Below are 9,907 nucleotides of genomic sequence, written 5' to 3'. Positions count from 1 at the left end.
TTTTACTTATCATAGACTTGAAAGTATTTTATATTTGCTATATGAGCTCTTTCATTCTTATATATTTGTCTTATCATACACCACACATCATTTCATGGCTACAACAGCACATGGAATCCACAAATATCATAAACCATTGCTCTTTGTCTGCAAACTGATGTGTGCCAACTACAGCGTATAAGATAATGAAACACTTCACATATTATTGGCAAAGTATATGAGCTGTTAAATATGGGACCTCACAGTCTTACAGCCAAACACCTGGCAAAGTTCAAATGAATTCCACAGGTTTGGTAAAAGCTTATTTTTCGTCACTTATTCCGTGTCTACTCAGAGGCATTCTGGTTGTATAAAAGTCAAATATTTATAGTTCAGTGCCTGGGGAAGAAGCATCTTTCCCATCAGCCTCCCTAAATGAAAAGCAACCCAAAAAGCATTGCTTAACATTCTGCCAAAATAAGCCTTCCTTGGAGGCTGAAAAGGTTTGGCAAGACCGCCATCCCACAACCAGCATTTTCTCTCCTGTTTTTGCCCAGCCACTGAACTCAGCTTGGATCAGCAGAACATAATGAAAAAGGTCCTTCTAAACACCTTCTGTTCAAGGCAAAACAGGAAGCTCTGTCTTAAGTGAACCTGCTCATCGCTTCCTCTCTTCAGCCTGAGAAGTTCAGGCAGCCTGGATGAGTCACAGAGAACTTAAGATGACTGCTGGGATATTCATCCAAATAAATCCCAAATTTCAAGTGTCTTGAAGCCTAACCATCTGTATGAGCAACTCTTCAATGAGGCTGTTTCTCGAACTTCATTAGAAGGCGCTCTCATACATATGGACAGCCTGCTCTGCGGGATCAAGTGGTTTGAAATCCCCATTTGACTTCAGAAAATCTAGTCAGTGCTCAATGCACCTTTTGTTTGCTAAACGCATACTAGCATATGTGAAGAGCTTTCTTTTTCCAAACCAAACATTTCCAAGTCTATGGTATATTTCGCTGCACAGGTATGTTCACTCATATCCTACTGTCAACGTTGAAAGTGACACGCATGCCCACATTGACAGAAATAAATTCTCAGAGATCTCAGCTCATCTGCCATTACAGTTGCTTGTAATGCTATCCTGGGAATCCTCTTTTCATAGTTTTATGATTTTAAGATGTAACCTTGTACAGCATAATGCATCCTGTCAAAACTAATACCACAAAGTCTCTTAGAGATAAGACACTAATGGATAGGAGATGCATTGAAGTGAATGGATCCATAGCAATCCAATGAACTCAATACTCCTGTCTAATCTACTTGAGCTCTTTAGGAGGATAACATCCAGGACACTCCTGTGTATTATTTAAAAGTGTTGTAAGAGACTCAAAACACATAGCTGAGAAGGATTCATCCCAAAACCAGCAAAGTCAAGCAAGGATAAAGGCATTCAGAACCTCTTGTATCGAGGACATTGGTTAAGACATGCGATAACCAAAGTTATTCCCATCTGACAGCTGTTCGGTAGCCTACACAAAATAAAATGGTGGTTTCAGTGCAGTTATAGATGGATGTTTACATTATAGATGGAACTATGTGGCAAGCTCAGCAGAGAAGCTGAGCAGTTTTGCTAGGTTAACACACCAGTGATAACAGAAGAAAGCTTCCAAGTCCAGTACTGCTCATCCCCCACTTGCTGTTCGTGGGGTCAGTCCAGGTCGCAGCCAAGAAGCCCTGCAGGAAGCGCTTACACTTCTGCTATCTGCTCTGTTTGCAAATACAGGAGCCCAGACAATACAGCATTTCACACAGTCGCTAAATTAGCAATGGTAGGCAATTTTTAAGCAATACAAACCTCTCCCTCAAAAAAAAAAAAAAAACAACTAAAAACAACAAAATGTGACAATTGCTTATATTCCTTTAGCCCCTAAACAAATTTATATTGCAAACTGGCTTTGAAATACGAATAATCCCAAGTCTCAGTGGCCTTGGCCTCCTTGAGAGCCAGTCTTGAAGTGTGGACTAACTGTTCCTGGCTTTTTCCCTGATGAATGCACGCAGCCAGCCGGCTGCTACAGCAGGGGCCTGTGTTCTTCAGATGATTTTGCTCCCAGAAATCATGCATGCAGTCAAAAGAACCAGGCAGTTCTTTTAAGGAGAACGCTCGATGAGGGAAAACTGAAACACGCACGGTTCAAAAGGGCAACACCAGGCAATTGCCACCAAAATCCCAACAACCAAACTACTCCCTCTAATCCATTTGAGGGCTGCTTGTTGTCGGTTTGTCTCAAGGAAAGTTCGTTAGAGAACCCCTCTAACGAACAGAGCGCACAGTTTCAGTCACTGGCACCTACCCCTCTGTCACCATGGGATGACCCCCGTCCTGGCAGCTCTGCGCTCCCTGAAGCAGCCTGATGAATCGATGCCAGGGTCCCTGAGTGCTAGAATTCAGTGGCCTTGCCCAGCCTCACCGGGGGCCACCTCCAACCCTACCCGTGGCCCAGGAGCCCCATTTCCCCTCAGTTCCTGTCACAGCCTCCACCCCCCCCCGCTCCCCCAGCCCTGCCCTGCCGACCCGTGAGGCTGGTGGCCCGGCCTGGCCTCGGCCAGGCCATCTCAGGGCGGCGTCTGGCCCCGTCTCCCCTCACCCGGCCCGACCCTGACCCCCCGCGGGCTGGCCCCGTCCCCAAGGCCCGGACCCGCTCCGGAGGAGCCGAACGCGACAAGCGTCCTCCTCCGGAAAACACGGCGAGGCGACGCAGGGCCCTGCGCCGTTCCCCGGGGCGGAAAGGCGGCACCGCCAGCGCCCGGCTCGGCGCAGGCGGCGGGGAGGCCGCTCCCCGGGCGGCCACGCCGGGGCCGAGAGGGCAGCCGCCACCTCGCCGAGCCGCCGCCGCCGCCAAGCCGTTGGGCAGGGCGGCATCTAGCGGCCGCTGCCGCCGCGGGCAGGGGCCCCTCCGGCCCGGCGGCAGCTCCGGGCCGCGGCGGGGGACGGAGCCGAGGCGGCGGGCGGGCTGCGGGGAAGCGGTTGGGGGGGTGGAGCAGGTGGTGCCTTCCTGCCCCCCTTGGCTGGCGTCGGTGCCATCTGCCTCCTTTCGGGTCGTGATTCACCACAAAGCCCAACTTCATCCCCTTAATCAAAAGCGACGCAGGTAGGAATACTGGGCGCCGTAAAGTGCCTGCTCCAAGCTGTGCTCTGAGCGGCGGCCCGCCTGACCGCTCGCTCCGCCAACCCTCCTTCTGGGCACCCCCGCAACCACCAAGGAGTGCTCTTCACACCCTGACTGAGGCCTCTTCTGTTCCTGATAAACCGATCAAACATTATAGAAAATAATGAGCGTGTGACAGGAAATTACAGCTATTTAGCAACCGTGCAAGGAACTTCTGGGTCGAGAGCTACGCTGTGGCTTTGGTGAGATGCGAGGCAGGCACATAACAGGGCTCGCGGCACTGGGATGGAAAGCCGGGCCAGGAAGGAGACAGGGTGCATCTATGCACGCTGCCGGGAGGGAATGGTTGCACAATACCAGCGGCCACGCTGGGGATCAGACCAGGATCTGAAATCCGTGCTCTTGAGAAGACCCGGTGCGTTCTGCTTAACGACATCAAATGGTCACGACCTAAGCTTGAAACCTCATCTGGAGGAACAGCATCTCCACTAAATCCAATTCCTGCCATGAGCACACCAGGGCAGTGGTTCAAGGATGACTCGGAGGGAAGGCTGCCATTTCCTGACTCACCATCCCCGCTTCCTGGAGCCTGGCCTTTCAAGTCTCCGTCCCCGTTACCAGTTCCTGAAGTGAACCCTCTTATCGTGTGAAGCGCGATGAAGTCACAGGCCCCCACAGACTGTGTCTATACATACTCTTCCCCCTCCTCCATGTTTTTGTCTGGAAATTTGTTGCTCATACTGTTCACATGAACATTTTTCTCACTAAGATCCAAGTAAAATTATTCATAAAATGATTCAGGTTTGCCAGTAACTGCATGGATTGTGAGAGCTGATTAAGTTTTTTTGTACCTGTGGATTCTCTGATGCTATGAAAAGGCTTCCTATTAGGTTTTATTCATAAAAAGTTGAAAACTCACCTGATACTGCTCTCCATGTCAAAAATACAAGTAGAATGAACGCAGAAGTATTTAGTTAAAAACCCACCCATTAACAACAGTGGATTTGAGATAAGGATGCTACTCCCAAATGATAAAAAAGTATTCCTCACTATTTCAGTGATACGGTGCATGCTTTATCTGCCTCCTCAAAAAAAAACGGAAGAACAGACCTAAACAAGAACATACACTGAGACATTTCACAGTGAGAGGTCACGATCTTTTAGCTATAATCTTAACCAATTAGCTCTGTCTGTTTTAGGCTGTTCAGGCAAACCTAATTAACAACTTCAAACAGCATTTTGCAAAATGCTAGCTCTAATCTTAAAATACATAAATCACTAGGGAAAACCGCACACAGCCCCTGATCTGTTATGTTTATTTCTGCAGAGACGTTTCACACAGCCCTACTCAAGTTCATGAAAGTGTGCAAAACACTAAGGAAACAGGTGAAATTCACTTAGGTGACATCTCACCCCAGTGGGGCCGTGAGCTTGCCTTGCGTAGTCTTAAGGAGGTGTATTCTGAGCCCACTTGGGCTGGAGCTGTGTAGTCGTTAGCAAGCGAATGGACTCGGAAGGAAGCCATTCTGACCACACTTGCAGTGCCAAGCAATGGAAATTCAGAGCCCTCTGTTTTAAAAGTGAAAACAGGAGCGCTCAAAGCCTGGCACAAGCCTAGAAAACTACTTTGTAACAGGGAAAAGCGAGGAGAGACCAAAAGGGATTCGTTTTCTATGCCAATATCTAGGCTCTGAAGTTCAGCAAGGAAAATTTCCTGATATTCTGCAAACAAAAGAATTCCCATGCGAAGCAATGAGCAAGAGGCAATCAGTAGCAATGACGAAGAAATAATGCCCCACAAACTACAAAAGAAAGAAAAGAAAACAAAGCAGAAATATATAGAGAAAATAACACAGTGAAGTTCATTGTCGAAAAATGCTGTTAATACAACTGCCTTGCAACTAATGTACAGCTAATAGGAAATAAAAAGATGCTGCATGAGAGAGAAACAGCAAATGCTCACAATACGAAAGAGAAAGTGGATGCAAATGAACTATGAACTGACGGGGCATTAAGGCATCTGGCCTGCAGTACTCAAACGTAGTTTTAGGTCCCTGGTACATGCACCAAAGTCCATGCCATGTGAAAACCTTAGTGAGCACCAACCCTACACAATAATTTGGTCTCGCAAGAAGGAAATGCAGACGGAGAGGCCAAAAGGGCCCTACGGAGCCCTTTGACCTGGCCTCCATCTATGCCAGGAGTTTGCTTTTCAGGGAAAGCACCTTACAGTATGCAGCTGCTGCCATAGGTCTGCTTCCTCTTGTGGTGCTTGGTAGCCTTACGTTCCATCCCGCACACTGGAAGGACCCCATTTGCAACATTCACCGTGGATCTCTTATTTATTTTCTTTGGTCTTCTATCTCCATTGCCACCAATATGCAAACAACTTACTTAAGGAGAATTCTTTCTGGCTGAAGGAAGCAATATGACAAAGCAGGGAATAAGAGATAGAAAATGAGCGTCTGTGGCTGAGGAGGGCTCCACACTGGGCAGACGTAAAAATAACAACAGCAAACAAATACAGAATCAATTAACCCATGCCAGAGAAATTACCCAGGACTACATGAGAAACAAGATGCAGAGGTACAAAGCTCTGCCTGTCCTCCTGAGAAAGCCAGAGAAGCTGTTGACAAGTGAGTTTATCATTCTGTGTCCCGCCAACCTCCTATTACAGCATCCAGCAACCATCGGCCCACCCAAGTCCTACTGTCAAAAGAGCTGTATGTTCTCACTGAGAAATGTAGAGAGTTGTGGAAAAAGATGTCCAAACCCCAAAGCCTCACACACAGCACCTTACGTTTTTTGACTGTTATGAAACCGCCCTGAGTAATTTCCAAAATCATGGCCAGACCCTAATGAATAATTTTTCAAAACAATGTTGTGAATGTTTCTGTTAACATGTTGAGTGTATAATTTTAATTTCTTCGTTTGGAGTTACTCTGTGCTAATAGGCATTATGTTCCTTTCAAGAGACAGCAGAGAACAATGCGGCTGCACTCAGTCAGGGGGCATCTTCTGGAAGGAGAAGGAAATTGTGCTTTTCCAAGAGCAATTGAGCAACTTTGGGGGGGAAAAGCTTTCTGGAGTGCAGAGCAGGTCAGACAGAGTGGAGAAATGCACAAGGAGGAGGAGCACAAGTTAGTTTGGGGGTGGTGGGAAGGCTCCACAGTACAGGAAAAATACTGACATACTAGGGCAAGTCCAGCAGCAGGCCACCAAACTGGTCAGGGGGCTGGAGCACAGGCATATGAGGAGAGGCTTAGAGAAATCCTTGAAGCATCCTGGGCTGCATCAAAAGAAGCGTGGCCAGCAGGTCCAAGGAGGTGATTCTGCTCTCATGAGACCCCACCTGGAGTACTGCGTCCAGCTCTGGAGTCCTCAGCACAAGAACAACATGGACACATTGGAGCGAAGGGCCACAAGATGATCAAAGGGCTGAAGCACCTCTCCTGTGAGGACAGGCTGAGAGAGTTGGGGTTGTTCAGCCTGGAGAAGAGAAGGCTCCAGGGAGACCTTATAGCGGCCTTGCAGTATCTAAAGGGGGCCTACAGGAAGGATGGGGAGGGACTCCTTATCAGGGAGTATTATGATAGGACACAGGGTAACGGCCTCAAACTGAAAGAGGGTAGATCTAGATTGGATATCAGGAAGAAATTCTTTACTGTGAGGGTGGTGAGGCACTGGAACAGGTTGCCAGGGAAGTTATCAATGCCCCATCCCTGAAAGTGTTCAAGGCCAGGCTGGATGAGGCTTTGAGCAGCCTGGTCTAGTGGGAGGTGTCCCTGCCCATGGCAGGGGGGTTGGAACTAGATGATCTTTAAGGTCCCTTCCAACCTGAACCATTCTGTGTGATTCTGTGTGTGTGTGAAAAGAGTCCATTCAACTTGGAGAAGAGGAGGCTCAGAGGAAACCTGACTGCTGAAACTACCTGACCTCAGGCTACAGAGAAGACAGAGCCAGACTGTTCTTGTAGGTGCACAATGATAGGCAATGGGCACAAGCTGGAGCATGGGAAATCCTGATTAAATATAACAAAAATATTTTACGATGAAGGTGGTCAAATACTGGAGTAGGCGATGTGGGCTTTCCATCTTTGGAGGTGTCAAGGGCTTGACTGACTGGGCATGGCCCTGAGCAACCTGATCTAATTAGACATCCTCTCAGCAGGGGGTTGGACTAAATGACATCCAGAGGACCCTTCCAACATAAATTTTTCTGTGAGACTGTGAAACAGCTTTCTAGATTCAAAGAACTGATGTTTTTAGATGTTCTTCACCTTAAAGACAAGGTAGAAGAAAGATCTCTGTCAGAGACCCAACCCATCCGGGCTGATAAAAGAAATATCATGGCATTTTTGTGAATAATATTTATGTTTTACACAGTTGTTGGGATTTCAGATAAATAGCACTCCTTCTTATTTGTATGCCCTGCAAGACACTGCTGTCTTAGGCACTTAATTCACCAAGCTATTTTAAATCCATTCTGTCTGTTTTACCTCTGTGCCTTGCTCTTAACCCATAACTTGCATCAACACTAGTCCCCTGAGGTAAAGGTTTCTACAGGTATCAGTCATATGATTGTAGGGTAATGAAGCTCAAAAGATATAGTTTGTTTCGGTTTTTTTTCCTAAAAGGAAATGCATATCCTCATCCAGTGCTTAGCCTATCTCCCTACCTTCTATATTACAAATGATAGTAGCAAAATTATAAGGTTCCTTACCTGCATATGCACACACACACACATCTGTACATATATACACATACCAGACATATCAAGTCTTGTGCATTTACCGTTTTCCATCTCATGCTTTCACAGAATATCTATACCTTCTGCATTTACAATGCAGTGACTCAGCAGTGGTCCCATCTTTTGCTGTGCTGACCAGCTCTACCTGGTGTATCTCAGGGAGGCTTCCAGGCTGCATTTTCATTGAGAGCACTTAAACGGGACTACAGTGCCTCCTGCATAGGTGCGGTCTTCACAGCCTTCCCTGTTGCATGGGTGGCTTTGCTCTGTAACCCAGGGACAGCCCTATCACACAACTGGAAACAGTTCTCTCCTGCAAATCAAAGCTGACAAAATGTGAGAGGACAAGCAAGTCACGCAACTCGCCATGCCTTCCCTTAATGCTAGCTTTTGTGTTTACCTTACATGTAAGAGATTGATACCGAGAAGAAAAGAAGTTACGAGTCTGAAGTTCTCCTTCTAGATTTGACAGACTCACTTTCCGATCCTCAGTAGGCTACTTCATATCCACATCTGAGCTCCACCACATACAAGAGGGGTGATTATAGCAACATCACAGCAGAAGCCGTGGGACTTCACACCTACAGAGCTCTTTGCAAACATAAACTGCACAAAAATATAAATTCTTTTCTAAAATCCCTTCAAAATAAAATATGCAGAAACTGGTAATTCCTCACAGTCTCTCTGCTGGCATGGAGTAAGGAACGGCCTCAATGGCAGAATGTGGAGCCTTTGCGCACAATCTATGATCTTAGACAAGCAAGATTCACCAGTTTAATGAGATACTGCAAGTTATTCAACCGTTTGATTGCTTTGGCCCCTCAGAAGTGTGGTAGGCATTGATTACAATCACATAGTGTAAGTTATTCTGGTTTGTTCAGTACCTCAAGTAAGCAGCAGTGACTCCTCATGTGTTTGAACTCTGATGCTGGCATTCCCACGCCATACCGTGTTAGACATTCAGACAACTGTGCTGATCACATATTTCCTTTTGCTTTAATAGGCCTTTCAGGAATGAACAAGCATTCCCTTGTATACTACTATGGTTCCCATCACTTGATGGTCACACTTAATTAACCACTAGTTAAGTAAAGAGCTGGTTACACTTCATTTCATTAAGTGATTTCATGATCTCCAGAGGTACACTGACAGCTCTGTTAGCTGAAGCTATGTGAAAAGGGGCAGCAGAGACAACAGTAACATTTTGCAGCACTTCCTCATCAGTGATTTTCCAGGCACTACTCTTACAGTATATGCTCTTACAGCATTCCCACTCCCGTTTAGCTTTTTGACTCGAGGCCTCGAGGTAAGATAGACCATATCCCATTACTAGTACCTTTAGCAATGTTGGTCCCCACGTCCTTAAAGTCATTATTTTAATATGACGTATATACTAACAATTTTTCATCTGTCTTCCCTCCTTTAGGCTTTCCTGTTCGTGGTCAGCAAACAAATGTGATTAAAGGGCACCATCCCATTTGAAAATGTAAGCAAGAATCAACTGGAAAACAGAAAAATGTTAAAAGGTTCTACAGCGGGATAAAACCAGGCAGTTTAAAAACACCAGGCAATTAACTATAAAGTATTTAAGTATCACATGACCGGAAAAATACCGCCAATGTTACATACATTAGCATAAGAACATGCACATTACAGGATACATGTAAAACTGTACATTAAAGCTGCGCACCACAAAAACCTTGTCACAACAGTTTGTGCTCATTCATAGGGATATGTAATGGACGTGGCGTAATGTTTCTAATGTGAAAACATTTTCTTCTGATTGAATGGGGAGAATCTTGCCTCACTGTACTTGAAACCTAGATCTAAAGTTCAGTCTGCCCATGTTTTAAGCGATATTTCAGTGTAAGAGAGAAAGTGTTGGGAAAACACCATCATAAAGTAGGGTGAGATGAAAGAGTTACAGGTGCATAGCACAAATCAAAAATAATGCCAGTGACTTGACTTTTGTTGTGAAGCCCTGTCTGTCACAGATTTGTGTTCAGAAATTGTGA

The sequence above is a fragment of the Chroicocephalus ridibundus genome, chromosome 2 (assembly GCF_963924245.1).
Source record: "Chroicocephalus ridibundus chromosome 2, bChrRid1.1, whole genome shotgun sequence".
Taxonomy (NCBI): Eukaryota; Metazoa; Chordata; class Aves; order Charadriiformes; family Laridae; genus Chroicocephalus; species Chroicocephalus ridibundus.
This window is presented reverse-complemented; position numbering follows the sequence as displayed.